The sequence below is a fragment of the Anser cygnoides genome, chromosome 23 (assembly GCF_040182565.1).
Source record: "Anser cygnoides isolate HZ-2024a breed goose chromosome 23, Taihu_goose_T2T_genome, whole genome shotgun sequence".
Taxonomy (NCBI): Eukaryota; Metazoa; Chordata; class Aves; order Anseriformes; family Anatidae; genus Anser; species Anser cygnoides.
Window position 1 is genome coordinate 7,192,564 of NC_089895.1, and position 17,762 is coordinate 7,210,325.

A 17,762-nucleotide genomic window follows, 5' to 3' on the forward strand; every position below is an offset into this window, starting at 1 on the left:
GAGAGCAATTAACAGGCTGCTTAATTAGCAAAAGGAATTAGAATTTGAGTGGCTGATCTTTGCTTAAAGACTTGTAAAAAAAAAAGCTGGAGCAGTTATCTGATTATGCATTGATCAAACAGGCTAACCCTGTCCTTAGGTAATTCTCTTCCCTCCATTGTGGTCTTTGAATATACAACTGTTTAAATATTCTGACCTGCCCCAAGGAACCCGAGGGGAGCAGTGCCCACGGGGCCGGGTGGCAGCAGGTCCCCGAGCATCAGCAGTGGGGCTGGGTGCTGCTGGGTGCTGCTGGGTGCTGCTGGGCGCTACTGGGTGCTGCTGGGCGCTACTGGGTGCTGCTGAGTGCTGTTGGGCATGAGGACCGGGACCAAGACCTGGTCTGGGGCCTGTGGCCAGGCGAAGCGTCCCCACCTGGCTCAGGGCCCAGGCCAGGCGTGCAGCCCTCCATGTGGCACCCCCTGGGCACTCATGGTGGCCCTGGTGCCCAAGGCCCACCTTGGCCCAAGCACCTCGCCGGGCACCCCCCTGCTGCCAGCGGCCTGGGCTGGCTGTGCCCGGGGTTAGCGTTGAGCTGGGGGGTGGCTTGCGGCCTTCAGCAGGGCCCAGACGACGTGATGTGCTTGTGAGGGGCTGCCGCGGCACGAGGCAGGGTGAAACCCTTCCCTCCCTCTCACTGCTGCCGGGAGAGGTTTGCAGGCCGCCCAGGGAACAGGCTGGCAAAAGGGAATTTTTTTGCAGCCAGCTGTGCGGGCCTGGTCTCGGGGAAGCCGCGGGTGGGGATGGCAGGCCCTAAGGGTGCCGGCCGCCCCCCTGCGCAGGCACACGCACACGCTCGCCGTGTCTCCACTCAGCTGTTGGCAGCAGAAAGCCGGAGAAACCCGGAGTGATTGATTTTTACACAAACACACGCACGCACACACTGTATTGTTTGTTCTGCCTGCCTTTGGGTTTGATTCAGTCCAAGTGTGTTATGACACTCCTCTCCCTCGTCAAATAATTGTGGGACTGCAGTTGGGGCAGGAGCGAAGAATGCTGGTGGGGAAGGGGAGAAACGTGGGCATCGTAAAATGCTTGTGTTGATTTTAGGTGGTATTCGCAACGAAATAAACGTGTTGAGGTAAAGAGAAAGAAAACAGAGAAAAAAGTGAACCAGAAACCTACCATGCTACTAGAGGAGGCTGTTGCAGTGGTGGTTGCTGCAGAAGGTCAGACTAGATGATCACAGCATTTCTTTGGCCGTAACGTGTACGTGACACTTGCTTGACCTTGCTGTGCTTTTGGCAGGTGGTTCCCTATTACTGTGTGGCACGGAGTTATTAAAAAATCCATTAACGGCTGTGTTTGTACTTGCCAGAACCCCCCCCCCCCCCTTCCCCAAACTTTTTACACAGTTTTTCTGGAATATTGTTTTCTTGTTTGCTACGCATAATTTTGCCACATTGGGAAGATATTATTTAACGCCTTGTGGTACACTTGAATGCATTTCTTTTTTTTTTTTTCCCCTGAATTTATGCGGGTGAGGAGAGAGAATTAACCTTTACAAGGTGGGGGAATTCTGCTGTACCCAGTATAGCTTTCATTGTTTTACTCGCAGAAGTTTTGTTTGATCCAAGCTTGATTGTGTTTAGTTCCTGACAATTTTATTTTGGAAACATTAGTTCTAAACATAACCACCCAGTCTCTAAAAGGCCACCATTGTTTATTGTTTTCCTTCTAATAATCTAATTTTCTTCCTGTCTTCTGGATGGCCAGAAAGAGAACCATAATCAGTCTCCCCCTAAGTAACTTTGTGAATTAAAAGCACGTAGCAGTTTTCATACTGCGGGTACTATGTAGTAATTTTCATACTGTGGATACTGTTTGGAAGTGTAATATTGTGGAGTCCTCTTCCAGTTCTTGTGAGAATCTGATTAGTTTTTAAGGCTCTGAAATGAGTAAATTGCAATTTGGGTTACAGTAAATCTCTGCTTACAGGAAAATTATTCTGTAGGGAAATATTTATTACTTCACTATGAGTTCATGTGTTAGAGAGATCAAATGCGTATTACATTTCATGCCATAGAATTCACTGAAATGTTGTAGAATATTATCAAAATGAACTGAATCAACTAGCCCTTAGCTCATTGACAATACATCTCTCATTCAATCCTCGCACACTAGCGTTGCTGTGCTGAATGCAGCATTTAGTTTATTTTTATTTTTCTGAAGAGGTACAAGTCACTCAAATAGAAAGAGGAGGGTAATGCTTGCAAGTACTATAGCTTTTTCATATCAATAGGCTGTGTGATGCAATTGCCAGGGAAACTTCAAAGCTGACATTCCAAGGTCTTGATCTAGACATCAGCTCTACGTAGGCAGTGCTCTGCCCACGATTTAATTGGGATTGCTTATGTCTTCAGGGATCTGTCCAGACGGGCACCAGTCTGCTATCAGAGCAAAGCCTGTTACATACAAGCATTTTCCTCATCCTTCTCCTTTAGTGACATATTTCTCCAGGAAAAAAAAAAAAAAGCTGAATCTTTTCCAATAACTGCAAAAGTGTATTTGAAAGAAAAATCCCATTCCTCTGGAGGCTTTCCTCACTGATAAATGGACTATTATGCTGCTCAGCCAAAGAAGATATTCATATCTTCCAAAAATTGAAAGAACATATTAATAACTGATCCCGTGACTTAAATTCCACATTAAGTTGGATAAAACATATTTTTAAGAAAAGGAAATGACAACAAACCCAGGTTTGACATGCATCGGTGGTAAATAAGTATGTGAAGTTCTGCTTGTGTTTAAATACTTTTAGGATGAAAAATGAGTTGCTTTAGGGCTACTGTGTTCAAATTCTGTGGAAGTTTTGGCTTTCCTGAAGGCTTTACCCTGAAGGTAACGAGAAATTTTGATAAAACCTTTTCTAAAGGACATTTCTAGTCATCTGAATCAAACTGCTTGTTAGAGAGGGAAGCAAACAGCCGGCCTGTCACCTGAGTCAAACCGGGGACTCACACCTCCTTTCTCCCATGGTCTGATGATTGTTTCTCATGGAGTTCTTCTGGTTGTCTCAGTCATTTTAGCGGAATGTAGAGGTTCAAAATGTTAAAATTTTTATTTGGAGGAAAGGACAGTTTAAAATATCAACGGGATGGGAAAATCACCTTTGTCCTGGTTGTACTTCATTTTGCGCTGCTTATTTGGTGAGCGGATGCTTTTGGTCTTAGCACGAACTTCATCACGCAATTTATCTGATGTTGCATTGCCTCTCCCAGGTAGCACTGTGCTTCCATCCCCGTTTTAGAAGGGACACAGAGTTCAGCTACGACACTTTTAAAGTGAGCTGTTGCAGCTTCTGATTTTCTTTAAAACATCGCATCTGGCAATTCAGCTGCTCATCCGATCGCTTCGTGGTCGGGGCTGTAACGAGTGAGTCCTTTAGGTTATTTTTGTGCAGATCATTTGATGGCACCGGTGAAAGCAGCAAGTGACGGGGCAATAGGCTAGCTGCAGAGGTAACGGGGAGCAGTCCGTGTGAACACTTGACCTCGCTCAGTGGCACTTGGGCCAGCTGATCTTACTGGTGAATTAGCAAAGGTCAGGAGAGACATCCGTGTGTGCTAAGGGAACGCTTCGCCTCTTTCATGATCTGCCCCGTCTCCGTGCTCGTAGTCCCAAACTGCGCCTTCCCGATATTTTAGCATCTGTTTACAATTGATCTGTATTACAGTACATCGAAACAAAACAAAACCCCACACAACAAAACGACAAAAGGATCCCAAAAGCCGGCAGTCTGAAAATGGGGCAGTTGTTCAACTAATTGAGCCTAGGGTAAATCCGTAAAAATCGATGGAGCTTTTAAGACAGTCAAATGTGGATTAAATTGTTAGCATGAAAAATTGGTAAAATAAATACATTCAGAAAAACAAGCCAGGCTCCTTGGAAACAAAAACATGATAGCACTTAATTTATAGGGACCTGGGAAGTTCCTGACATAATGTGGAGCTCGCCAGGCTTGTTCTTTACCTAAGCTGGACAAAGTGCAAGTGGACAAAACTGTCCAAATAATGAAAATAAAAAAATGTTGGGGGATACAAATCTCTCAGGTCTTAACATTCATTTATATTTTGTGATCCAAGATGCTTCAAACAATAGGGAAGTATTGTTTTATAGGAGCTGATGTTGGTGAATTCTGTTGAGAACCGTCACACCTCGATGACACATCTCAGTAAACAATTTAATTGGCAGCTAAGTCCTGCAGTTTCCTGTGTGCTGAAGCACATCTTATCTCGTATATCAAACCATGGCCAGTGATGTTGATAGAATTGGTCCTGTGAATAAATTTTATCATTTTTTTTAAATAATACCAGTTCATTGATTTAACCTTAGCAGTTAATGTTAGTGACATTCTGCTTAGTCCAAGCAACAGCAAATGTCATCGTCATTCTGTTTAGCTTCTTCTACCACCTCATAAGTCCAGTTTTGGTAGCACAATATGATGCCGTTTCCTTCCAAAATACTAGAATTTAGGGAGTACGATTGTTTGTAGTTTCACTTTTTTTTTTTTTTTAGACCCAGACTACTGTATGGAGAATTTCAGAAGCTGAGGCATGACTGAGGCTAGAATTATCTGCTGTGTTTCTGTTCCTTTGTTTTGATAGCTATGATTCACAAAAATCTCCCCTCCTTGTTGAAGGATGATTTGGTAGCCAAAGGTGTGGCTAAAAGACAGGCTTCTCTGAAAGCGTGCCTTATCTGCAGGGCTTTTTAATTTCACTGGCGTTGTAGAAAAAAGATTTCTGTAGTTCCATGGCACTTAAATCAATGCTGGATGGCTTCTTACAATACAATTTCTAGTCCCTTGTCTGTCTCAAAGGTAGTAAAATCAGCAGTATGTTGTTTTGAATCGTTTGAGTTGGAAAACATCCTGTTGTAATTTAGCTCGTCGTTTCTCTGTGTCCTTGCCTGTCTGTGGGTCTCTGACGGTGGGCAAAGTGTGAGCGTTGGTGCAGCAGCTGAAGCGCTGTCTTGGTCCGCGCTCTCAGAGGCAGCGCGTGCTGGGCAAATTGCCCTCTCCCAGGAACTGTGTGCTGCTATAAAAGCTTGTCAGTGTTATATCCTCCTGATCTTAAAATTTTGCTCCGGCTTCAGTTGGTCAGCTCAAGTGAAGGAGCTCAGGAGCTGCGTTTCTGCTCAGAGGTCACCTTCTGCTGTGTAGGGGATTCACAGCCACGGCCAGGATTCTTTTCATTTCCGTGTGAGACGTTAGGAGTAAAGCAAGTGTAGATAAAATCACAGCAAAATCCGTCAGTCTGGGAAGAATTATATAAGCCCGTGGAAAAAAGTAATGCTTAAGATTGTTCACGTATGTTCTGAAGGATCCCAGATAAAAATAAGTAGCCTTTGTTTTATTGCCTTGAGTAATTAGCGATGAGGCTCAGGTGATGTGAAATTTGAGGGACTGTTCCCACAGGTGTCTAAAGATGCCTTCCAGGAGGTATTCGATTTCCGTGAGATTCAGATTCTGCAGTGAGTTGGGATCCTTTCTGGGGGGAAACATCCTTTGTTTTCTTAGGTATTTGCGTTAATCTGGAACTGGTGAACCGAACAACCCACTGTTGTCCAGCTATGAGAACGTAACAAATTCTTTGATGGAAAAATGCAGAAACTGAAACCCGTGCACGTTGTTCTGAGTGGCAGGAGGATGAACGGACAGGGCAGGCAGCGGTGGCTGTTCTGGGGGGTACGCAGTACAGGCACATCTTCCCAAAGCTCTTCTGAAACCCACAAAATATTTTACATCTTGCCTTTAATTCATTATTATTTGCTTTAATGGGTATAAAACATTTAAAAATTTGTCACAAAAACTGAGAATAAAAAGAACAGAAATTATCAGCTGTCTTTTTCATTAACAGGAAACTGCTCACTAGTAAAAGTGTGAAGTGTATCAGTGTTGTGAATGAAGCAAAGTACAGGAATATAAGCAGACTTTGTTTTTTAACCAGGGTAAGTCAGCACGGTTGTCCTGAAGTCAGGAAATGATAAAGTTCTGTCCAGTTTGGACTGGTACTGAGGACCAAGAGAAGAATCTCTTCGATTTCATTGCAATTTTAATTCACTGTTAATTAATTGCCGACACAATCTGTGCTCTCTGGGGTAGTAGAGAGAAAAAGCGAATAAAATCCCAAACGGTGCAACTTTAGGGACAGGAGGGGAGGGAATTTAAATTGAGTTGGTGGAGTCATACCGTTTTAGGTAATCTTGACCTAATTAGTCTAATGGAACATAGTCCAGCACTAAGCATCTGTGCTCAGATTTTTCAGAAAGTAAAGATTAAATTTAAAGAGATTAGACAACTTCCCCCCCCCCCGCAAGATATTAGCTGTTCAAAAATGACAAAAATGTTCTTAAGCCTCTCTGAAGGAAGGGTGACCAAACAGACTGCCTTTTGTTTGGCGATGGAGCTTGCTTGCAAGCCACTGAGAGGTGGTGTCCGGTCACTGTGTGCGGGACCCAGAAACATGACTTATCTATCGCCAGCAAAGCGAATCAGGCTGGGGTATTAGCAGGGGGATTAAAAGTCGAAGTTGCTAGTGCAGCAGTGAAAACACTGGCCACCCACAAGGTCTGTTGGAGAGACAAGCTTGTAAAAGCTTTCTCTAAATGAGAGAAAAGGTTGGGGCAATGATCTTCCCAGTGCTAATGTAAATGAGCCTTGGATTCATTATATTAATACTGACCTGGTGTTAAGGTATGGAGAACAGATGCCACTGACTTTAAATAGCACTTAAGCTTCTGTATGTTCGTGTGACCTCTGAAAATGAAGGCAGGCTCCTAAATCTTTCCCTTAGCTCGTGTCGAGCCCCTCACTGTACGCATATGGAGGTGGTAAATGTTTTAAGCAGTTAAAGGAGGAAGGAGTTTTGAAGATAAGGTGCTGGTTTTGTGTGAGCTGCTGCCTGTCCCGTGATTTCTTAGATGGTTTTCTTGCCTAGCTGTATTGCAGTGTAAGATTTTGGGATGCATTAGAGTTGTCTAAAGACAACCTCTGCTCTTTTCTCAGAGGTCGCTTATTTATTTGAAGCCTGCTTACTTTCTGCAGAATATATCCTTCCAGGCACCCAAATTTGGCACATATTCATCCTAGGAAACAGGGTCTGGAACAAACAACTTGCGGAGCTGTGGATGGGGTTATTTCTCAGCCAGCTCTGTAACATGCTCTGGAGAAGTGCAGGGTTTTCCTTCGGCTCCTGACAAGCGCTGCAAGGAGTTCTTGGCCCACCCAAACCTGACCGTGTGCTGTGCAGCTCCCCAGTCCCACCAGCTCCGTCCTCTTCCCTGCTGCCCTAGGGGCTTACCCAGCACGGTCGGAGCTGCAGCGCGACCTCCGTCCTGTTCTGGTTCTTGGTTACGAACATGACGTCTCAATTTGTGCCCGTCTCTTCTGCCCCCCTCCTTTTATTTTTTTTTTTTGGTATTTTTAAATGGACAGATTGCTGGTGGGGTTTGTATAGCTCGGGAGTGGAATTGTCCCAGTCATTTCCGTATGGGGTAGGACTAGCAGTAAGGATGTGCTCGAGCTGCAGTGCTATAACATTTCTTTCTGTACAAAGTGTAGGTCTTCAGGCAGGTGTGAACATTGGGGTTGTACACTCAGACAGAGAGGGACCTCCTCCGCTTTCCGTGGGAGACAGGTGAACTAGTGAGATGCTCGGAGTGCTTCTTTCAAACAAAACAGTTTGTGTTAGTTCTGTGTAGGTATTTTATAGTCTTGATTTTTCTAAAGCACATTGAAGAGTACAGGAAAACTTTTTTTTTTTTTGCTTGTTTGTTTTTGTATTTTTCTAGAGATCTGATTATCTATCCTACTTATCCTATTCTGGCTGTGGCTGGCTGTGGTCTGGTTGAGCGTGGTGTGTAACAGAAGTGGGAGCGGTGTGCGCTTCCACGCATTTCCAATAGCTCGTGATTGGGATGGATGACTTGAGGGGCTCGGATATGATTTTGAACTTGTTTAATCTTTGCATTTCTTCGCTTTTGGAGAGGTTTGAATAGATTTTCTGCACAGCTTTTGCCCCGTCAGGTTCTGATGGGCCAGAAGCAAAATGCAAATGTCTCAGTTCAAAAAGTATTGTTATCTGCTAAAAATCCAGTGAGAAACCACTTTCTCTTGACTTAGCACGTTCTGTTGGACTTGGAAGGATTTAAATTATCCCAGCTTGTTTGGAAGCTCGGTCATCTAAGGTGGGAAGGTTGCAAGACCCTTAACACTGTCCCCGCGCTCCCCCAGATAAAACCTCACACTTGCACCTGTGCCTCTTGGGGTCCTTAAACGTATCTATACAAAAGAGTAGAGAATGTTGACAGTACCTTTATGAAGTGCTGATTCTGTCAGTAGGATTTTTTTTTTTTTTTATTAACAAACCCTTTGACTTTGAAGCCTCAGTCGAAATACTTCTTGACCTTTACAAGTGGATCGGCGAGACACTGAGCATGTGAGGTGGGTCATATGGAACAGATTTAGATACAAACTCATATCATCCTACCAGAGGAATGCAAAGTCCCTCCCGATCCCTTCCACAAAGCTGCATCATGTGTGTGAGATAAATCCAAGGGACGTAAGGGGTTGCCAGACAGCGCAAAGGACAATAACTTCGCTATCTCAAACAAAGCCGCGCTGCTTGGAGATTTCCTTCTTAAAGGTGTACTGACTTCTCCCTTGACCAGGGTTATTCCCAGGGTGGGAGAATGGAAAGAAAAAGGGGTCTGTAGCTGTTTTTACTCCGTGGTGGTCTGGCAAAATGTCTAAGGGACCACATGAATATTAAGGTGCCTTTGGAAGCCGGTGTAAGATTTTAAGAAGTCAGAAGCAATAAGGAGTTCAGCTTCTTTCTGAACACCAGAACATCTTGAGAGAAAGTTCCATCAGTTCTTACTTTACACACATCAAATCATTTCTTCCTGCAGCAAATCTACAAGGGTAACGAGGGCTTTCCTGAAAGCTTGGAGGTGAATTTTCCCCCCCATGTCATCACTTGTCAGAATGCTGAAATGCATGCTGTTTGAATAGTCCTACAAGAGAGCGTGAAACGTGTGCTGTGCTCAGAAGTACAGCTAAAACCTAAGTGGAGTTTAAAACAAAGAAAACTTCTCAGGTCTGAAGTTCGTGGAGTAGTGGAAACAAGCAACGGTGTGAACTGGAGAGGTTGCAAAGTAGCATCCCCTTCAGTGCTCCAGGTGTGCAGCGAGTGATACGGATCTTCCAGAATGTCAGTGGTAACAAAAGTCACTAGTTTGAGATGTCTTTGTGTAACTTTTATACAATAACTCTGCTAGGTACTCTCCTAACACAGGGGGCATCTCATCCTCTGTGTTATTTTGATGATGCTGGGTAAAGGTTCTTTGGATCTCATAAAATTATTCTGCTTGCACAAAGTCTTTTAGCGGAAGAGCATCTTTAAGCCATTAGGCATTACTTTAGCCTATTGGGACATTTTTTGTTGTCTTGCTTTCTGCAGGAGGAACTAATTCAGCTGGAAAGGTTGACAGCATGCAGACCCTGGTGATTAAGACATTTTTCCCCAGAGAAAAAAGGAAATTACCTCTTCCCTCGGGCATGGGAGGAGGAGTTAGGCAATAGAAGACCATTATGGTTGTTGTCTGCTTGTTCAGTGCTTAAGCTTTTGATGGCATAAAAGCTTAAGGCAAACCCATTCTTTAGCATTTTATTGTGACGAAGTATAAGTGACTAATTGTAGAAGTGCTGCTCAGTGTCCTGGCTCTTCACGAATCCTCATCTACCTTTCCATTGATTTGTCAAGGGGCGAGTAGATGTCTAAGAGCAGTAGTGTGTCTGACACCTGGGCACCGGGATGTGTCGTGGTGCTCAAAATCTCTTTAGGCACCCAAGTAGCAGCCCAAGCTTCCTGAAGATTTGGGCAATCAGCGGGTGCGGAGTTCTGTTGAGAATCTGGCCATCGATACGTTACAGGAGGAACTACTGAGGCGCAGCGCTTCAGCAGCTGGCTCCTGGTGGGACTTCTGAACCGTGGTAACGCGGTCCTTGTCGGTGTAAGGTAGGGAAACGTGAGCATCAGGCCGGCTGAGACAAACGCTGCAATTGTAGGTGGAGAGGTGTCAGGCTCTTGACCAACATCATTCTTCATTCCCCTATTTCAGAGCTTTTTCTTTCAAACTGCTTTTGCCTTAGGACTGTACAACTCTGACCTCTAGCACCAACATTATACCTTTAATTATGTCTGCTAGACAAATGTGTCACCTTCAACTTACTTGAGTCATGCCATGCTATGAATCTCCCTCGGCCAGCGTACTGTAAGGCTCTGCTTTTTGACAATGCTATTAGCAGGGAAGCATTTTAAGCCGTTCATTGTATAATCATCCCTGTAAGGTGGTGGTTTTCTCTAAATTAATCAGCAGGGTTTGTATTTAATCAACAGTGATACATGTATATTTTTTCCTAAGATTACAAACTGCTGTCTCGGTGTTTCATGGTAAGCTGCGTTTTGCAGTTTATCTGATTTGTGGGATTTTAATAAGTTTGGCCTGCACGTAAGTAAATGTGCACTTGACCTTGAACGTAATAGCAGAAGAGGAGCTATAGCCCCCGTTTTTGTTGCTGACAAAGCAAACAGTTTAAACATAGAAATTAAATTTTTCTTTCAGTGTTTATCCCTTTTTAGTTAAGCTATAGCAGAAGAAAAATACAGCTCGGGCTACATCTGAACCAATCCTCACGTTATTAATATTCCTATTAAAGAGCAATGAGGATAAAGAGCAAATGGGAAAGAATAGGAATTTCCTTTGCTTGCTGGCACTTGAGCATAAAACATTATTAAGATGATTTGTTAAATAATAGAAAGGGTTTTTCATTTCCTAATTTTCCAGCTCCAGCTAAAGCTATCTCCCAGCAACCTGCTTCTCATTCCTTAATATTTAGACTTATGGACCAATTTGAGAGTATTTTCTTTCCTGCTATGATTAATGCTTCTATGAAACAATGTCATCGCAAGCCATCTACCTACCTTGTCAGCTTGGCATCAGTCTGGCTGTGCTGTGCAGTAATTTATGGCTTCAGCCAGTAATTTGCAAATCTAATGTTGGGGAGGCTATGAGGATCTGAAATTTGAATGCTTTTTACTGATTTGGTAAATATCTCCCCCATTAGTAAAACAAATGGCACAGGGATCAGACATCATCTCCAAGGCTCAATAAATATTTTATCAGCCATAATGGAAATTGTCAAATTGATCTAATTGTACAATACGTTATCAACAAGATATCAAAGTTGGACATGGCCTCTGCCCCTGTCTATCATTTGCAGGCTTTTGTCTTCGATTGCGACTTCCTGGAAGGGAAGCAGGAAAGTGCAGAGTTCATTGCAAAGTAGTGTGAATAACACACCAAGTGAATATCCATTCAGAAGATAAATTCTGGAGAAATAATTAACTCTCCCCTGCTTGACTGTAAAGCAGGACCGCGGAAGGTTCATGTAAATCTCCCGAATGGTAACTGGTATTTTTATGTTGAACCTATATACGTTGGTCTAATACAGAAAGGCAAATTATCCATCACTGGTACTGCTTTTGAGGTAACGTTCATGCCTTCGTTCCTTTTAGACAGGGCCGAATGAATGAATTCAAAAGCAAATTTTAGTTGTCTGGCAGCTGCTGCAGGGATTGTGTAATTAATTTATTAATAGAAGTGTAGGAGAAAAAATGGCCTTATTTAGTGAAAATTGAACATAATTATTACTCTGCTTGAATTCAGCGCAAATGACCAGTCACAGGAAAAACAAATTTGTAAATAAGTAAAGATTTATTTGGATGTTTGATTTTAGCCAGATAAAATTAGAACACTTTGCTGTGTTAAAATTCATGGTGGTAGGTAGAGTCGTCTCGTTCAACTTCAGCTTGTAGGGGGTCCTGGAGAGATTTTAATTTAATATAGGTTTTCTCAGATTTATTTATTTATTTGAATGGGGGAGGGAATCCCATCCACTGATGGAGTGAAATCTATTTACATTTCTTATTTAAGAATTTCCTGAAGAGTAAGAAGCAGGGAGGGGGGTGACAGCGACGGGATCCCGATGTTCTCCCGCTGCCGGCTGGTGCGGATCGAACCTGGCAGCCAGAATCCAGCGGGGCTGCGAGGAGACTTGTATCTACTGGAGAAAATGCCTGGTAGTTGTCGAGGTGGAAAGGTTTGTCATCTTTTCCTTCTGAAAGCGTCCAGTTTTCAACCAACGAGTTAATATTTAATGGATAAAGAGATAGGAAAATACCAGGGCTGTGCACAGTGATTCACAAAAAAAGCTTGTGACTGCCTTAAACTGGTCAAGCAGTACTCAGCTTTTTTTTGGGTCATTTTTCTTCCAAGCACAAATTGTCCAGGAGAGATAGGATGCTGTCTTAGATTTGTTTTCTCTGTGTCTCAGGTTGCTTGCTGCTAAAAACCAGAACGTCAGTGCTTCGGTGCTTGTGAGGTTGTAGACATCGCCAAGGTGCTGAAGGTCTCTGAACAAAAGGTGTAGTAGAAATGGAAGTGTATTCCTTTCATTTTCTTGAAATTATTGCTTGGGTCTAGATGTACCCAGACTTGTTGGTGTCTCCTGCTAGGTAACAGCTGAAGAATTTCAGCAGCCTTTTCACAGTTAGAGAGCCGTAAGCATATTGTCGGGTACAGCCCCTAGTTATGTTTCTCATTAGATCTCTTGGAGGCTTAAATAAAAAGTCTGCACTTGATGTTTTTGGTTTCCTGTCATTTTGAATAAAAATAAGAATAGAAAATGTGGTATCTTAATAGGAACCTTGAGTTAGAGTAGCTTTAGGTAGCGCTGTCTTTGAGGAAGTGCTTAACATTTAAGCTAACAAGCTGCAAACATCCCCTAACACGTTTTTACCGGAGTTGTTGGGTACTTTCTGCATTGTAAGCAGGAAACAGGAGTAAATGGAAGTGTGTGTGGAAGTAGAATCAATTTCAGGTTGTTAATAACTGAGCACAAGTAAGATCATAAAGCTCATTAATTCGGTGAAGACCATTTTAATAAAGTACAGCAGACAGACAACCGAGAGCAAGTTAAACTTGGGCTTCAATGCAACCGGTAGCCTCAGGGTTGTTGAGCCAAGAGAGGTTTCTAAACATAAGCCATATGCTTGCTCCGTCTTTCAAATATTCTTTCAAAGTCTATGTTCAGCGTTCCACCCCTGCGCTTGGTCATTCTGTTATGCACAGGAAGCACGGGACTTGTTCAGCGTGGTTTTCTCCAAAAGAGTTCTGGATATGAGGTTTTATTTTTTATTTTTCAATAGAGTATCGAGAGTGATGGGGTGATAGCTCAGTGGATAATATCAAGATCTTGGTATTATTCAATTTTTAAAAAACATGCTGTATTCAGGTAACTTTAGACTCTATTCTGCAGCAATGCAGTAGCAAGAAGTAGATGCAATTCGCTTTTTGCTTGTGAGGTGATAGCTCTAAGAATTTGGTTGACTCCGGTACAACACGTGCTCACTCGCAGAGCCGTGTTTTCCTAGGTCTGTTTTCAGACCGGTGCCTGTTAATACAAACAAACACGAAGCTGCTTTTGTTAACGATTCTTTCCTGTTAAAATTTAGCAGTCAGTGAAAGTAACAAATCCTTGTTATCCGGGAGCTGGAGGAAAATTGGGGGAATGGTGGCACCCACCGTGCCTGCCTGTCTTGGAGGAGGCACGCGGTCCTACCCGTCGGCCACAGACTGAAGCCTTTGCACCCACCTTGCTTGGGGCACAGCTGCTTTACAGATTAGGGATTTGGGAATTTTTCCCCCACTTCCCTGTCCTCCCCTCTCCTGGTGCCGACTTCCCTGAAGATGCGTGCTTGTGTCGACTCTGTGGACCCGTGAAGATTTAGGCGTAATTCCCACTGCACTGGTGGGTCCTTTTTTGGTCTTGCTGGGGGGGCTAAGAGATTGCCAGTCTCTTGTCTTCCAACCATTTCATTCTCTAGTATCTCACGAGCACTGCAGTGTTGTGTCTCGCTTTAGCACACAACCGTTTGGACTGAGAGACTCAAGGGATGGCAAATTGTGGGTGTGAGCAAGCACGGTTTAGCGTCAGTGATCTGCCTCCCAATTAACTCGGGTAAAAGCACTTTATTTTTGATGCAAGGTTCATGCAGTCCTTTTTTTCTTTGCATCCCATGCACACTCCCACCTCCGTATCAGCAGACCTAGATCTTTATCTGTAATGGCTTCTGGTGAGAGAAAAAAAAACAACACACGTTGTTCTTAAGTATTCATTTTCTAGGCCAACAATAACCCTAGCCTAGACAAATAACTCCCTCCTAGTTCCTACGGAGAGAAGTGTTAGACTACACAGACAGTGAGGTCATTCATAGTCACTATTGTTTCTTGATAACCCAATTAAGAAAGTGCAATTTATCTAGCCTGTTTCCATTTAATTGTCTAATTTGTCTGACTGAGTCGGACTAGCTATCTCCTCTGCACTCTGGGGTTGCTATCACACCGAGGACTTGTTCCTGCAGCATGCTCCCCAGGTGCTTTTCATTCATTTGACCTATAGTCATAGACAGTTATAAATCAAGAAGGTAGAAAGAGCCATCGCATTGCTTTCCCTTACTTTATCATTAGGGGGGAAATGTGTGCACTAGATTGAGAGTCACAGTGCTATTGCCCTCTTACTAATCTAAGAGCAAACTTTAATAAAGATATTTTATAGGCTTCCATTTAGAGCTAAAGATGGCTTGAAAGAAAAGGTTTGTGCGTGGGGAGAAAGATTTGTCAGTGCAGATGTTCCCCAGCAGAGGGTCAGACCCACAAAATTCATACCAAAAGCGGCGTTATTAATACCCGTGTGTCACTGTTTCTAACATGCTCTAATTAACGTGTTTGTAAACACTGTCTTTATTGTGGTTGTGACCGCTGCCATGCGCTTCTGGAGGTACCTGTCTGAAGCAGAGGGATAATTTCAAACGAACAGCCCACGGCAGCCCTCTGAAGCCGTACAAATTAGCAGCTGGACTGCGGGAAGGAGCTGGTGTCATCTGTTTCTCGAAGGTTTGTTCTTCTGGTTTCCTTCCTGCTCCATCAGTTCAACCAGAGCGCTCTCATGTGTAATGGGGGTCTGGTTGGTGCAAGATAGCGAGATCTGGGCTCATGGGTTTTGTTTCCTGTTTTGTTTTTTTGATGAGTTATTTGTCTGGCTTTGGGTGCTGGGCTCCCTGCTCGGGCACCTGCTCCGCTGACGCGGTGTTTTGGGGGTGCTCAGCTCCAGGCTCCCCGCAGGGGAAGCGGCGGTGTCCTCGCTTTACCTGCTGGCGGGCCGGTGCTGGTGCTGGGGAGCCTGCGAGGGAAATTCAGCTTCACAGTGGAGGTTTCATCATAATGCAGATAGCGTTTTTGTGTCTTCTTTCACATTCAAACGTGAATTGTGTAAGGGCAGCAGGAGTAGCAGCACCGTGCCCTTCTGCTCCTCCCGGAGAGGGCCGTTGCCTTTGTGCCTGCTGTTATTTGGGGTTCAGTCCTCTTGGAAAGGCCTGCTGTCCCATGTCAGTGACCTGGCTTATATCGCTTTTTGATTCTTGGAAGCCAGGGCCATCCACCCTTTCTAAGGCTGTGGGCGTGTGGGTTTTCTTTTTTTTCTGAAGCTGTTTGAGCTGCTGCTATTTCTGCAGAGGTGTGTTCTGCGCTACTTGAAGTTAACCATGAACTGCGCTATCTGCTGCTATCGTGGAGATTTTGTTTGCTTTGCTGCAGCCCTGTGCGGTCCAAGCAGGTGGACAAATACCGACGAAGGGTTTGGCTCTGTTTGTGTTGTGTTGTGTGGGTTTCTTCCTCTCCCCTCTCCACCCTTTAACCCTGTAGCAGCAGTGCTCCCACTTCCAGCGTCTAACAGCGGGGTTGGAGGCCTGGCGCCCTGCATCTGTGTCCGGCCCCGTGTCCACTGAGCACATGGGGTAATGAGCTAAAAGCTGTTCGTTTCAGGATCTGGGTAGTTGAGTTTGGCATCTACTGGTCTGTAAACCCTATGAGTGTGATGATAAATGACTGGGGGTGTTGCGAACCCGCACACAGCACCCTGATGCCTTCTGCTCTAACACCAATTCCAAATTAAAACTGAGAATTATTCTTGTAGTCTGTTGTTGCACCGCTTTAATGAGAGCCCTACCGTTGTTGAAAGTAGCAAAGGTGTTTTTCTAAGGTGAAAAGAAGCTGTCATAGTCTCTTCAGTAGCAAACAGGCATCACTTCTTCAGTGAACTCTGCTGGTGGAGGCAAAACCGAAGCATCTCCATCCATTGAGAGCGTCTCCAGACAGCATTTGAATACAAGCTTTGGATAGTTTCTGTGTTTCTGACAAATAAGGTGCAGACTTCTCCACGGGAGTATTTTCCTAACTTTTTCTGATGGAGGAGGAGCTATCTGAATTTGTCTGATATAATGACAGATGAGTATCTCATGCCACGTCTGTAGGATAATTCAACATAAGTGTGTGGTGTGATTTCGTGTAATCTCTGTTTAGCAGGGATTATCAGCTCACATGGCTTACACAACATACTGGGAAATAGCTTTTGGGAAGTGTCTGAGTGTGCTGATTTTGTATTACATATTCCTAAATCCTGAGATGTTTGTCATATTACAGTGATGATTATGATGTGCTGGTATTCAAATTTCAGCTTCTGCCTGTCACTGAGCCATGGGGATAGGCTTCAGATTTCATGGAAGCTATTAGTAAAGCTTAAAGCCAGTTGCTAATGATGCAAAATTCCTCCACTTGATATGCTTGTGGCTTTTTTTTCCTTACTCTTCTTGTGCAAATACTGGGTTATGAAATAGAAAGTAGTTTTATATTGAATTAATCTACCCAGCTTTCTTGAAGTGGTCATTTATGGCTAAAACCAGACTTGCATCATGTTGATGTGGTAGTTCCCTCTCAGAAGTCTGTTGCCAGCCTAGTCAATAAATGATTATTTTGTGACAATGCAAAATGCTTTTAAAATTAAGATCTACTTTGTTGTTCCTTTCAAAAAATTGCATATTTCTCTTGAAATACGGCCTTGTTCAAGAAAAAGCAATCAAGAAGATACTGCTTTCCATGGAGCAGCTGGTGTAGGTCTCCGTGGTTTTGCAAATACATCGCAGTTCTGACTTGGAACCCGTTTGGCTCTCTTGGGCTTTGGGGTTTGTCCTTTTCTGATGAGGCGGTGTCTCCCAGGAGCAGGCAGGAGGACAAACTTTCTCTTCCTCGCGTTGGGATCAGGTGTCCACCCACAGGGCGTTCTGATTCTGAGAGCAGCAATTTGTTTTACACCCAACGTGCGCGGCGAAGGAGTGGTGCTGGACGGTGCTGCTGCTTCCTGGCTGCCTCCTGCCCGCTAGCTGGGAGGGAAGTTGTGTGTCTGAAGGTCCCCGTGCCTGCCGTCCTTTCCCAATACATGCACCAGTTAGTTTGCTCTCAGATGTAGACAGTTAAAGGTGAGACAAAGCACTACAGTGGGAATCACTCCTGCAGTGCTGACTATGAGATTTGTATTCACCTGTAAGAAGTGGGTTTCGGTGATTTGTTCCCTTGCAATTGGTGCCAGGAGTCACGGGTTTGCCTAATGGGTGTTAGAATAGGAACAGGTTTACCAGTTGCAAGTAGTCATACACCTTCTCCTCCTTTGTATTCGCTTCATCCCTTTGGACCAGTGTTCCTGGAAATGTTTTGGCTGGCTGCACAGGAGGAAGGCCAGTTGCTTGCGGAGGTTTGTGAAGCAC

The 17,762-nt window shown here is 44.0% G+C and overlaps 1 protein-coding gene across 6 annotated transcripts in view; it reads left to right on the forward strand.

Annotated features, from left to right (window-relative positions):
* PRDM16 (PR/SET domain 16) overlaps nucleotides 1-17,762 on the forward strand; it is a 314,214-nt gene that overhangs the window by 74,456 nt on the left and 221,996 nt on the right. The window lies entirely within an intron of this gene.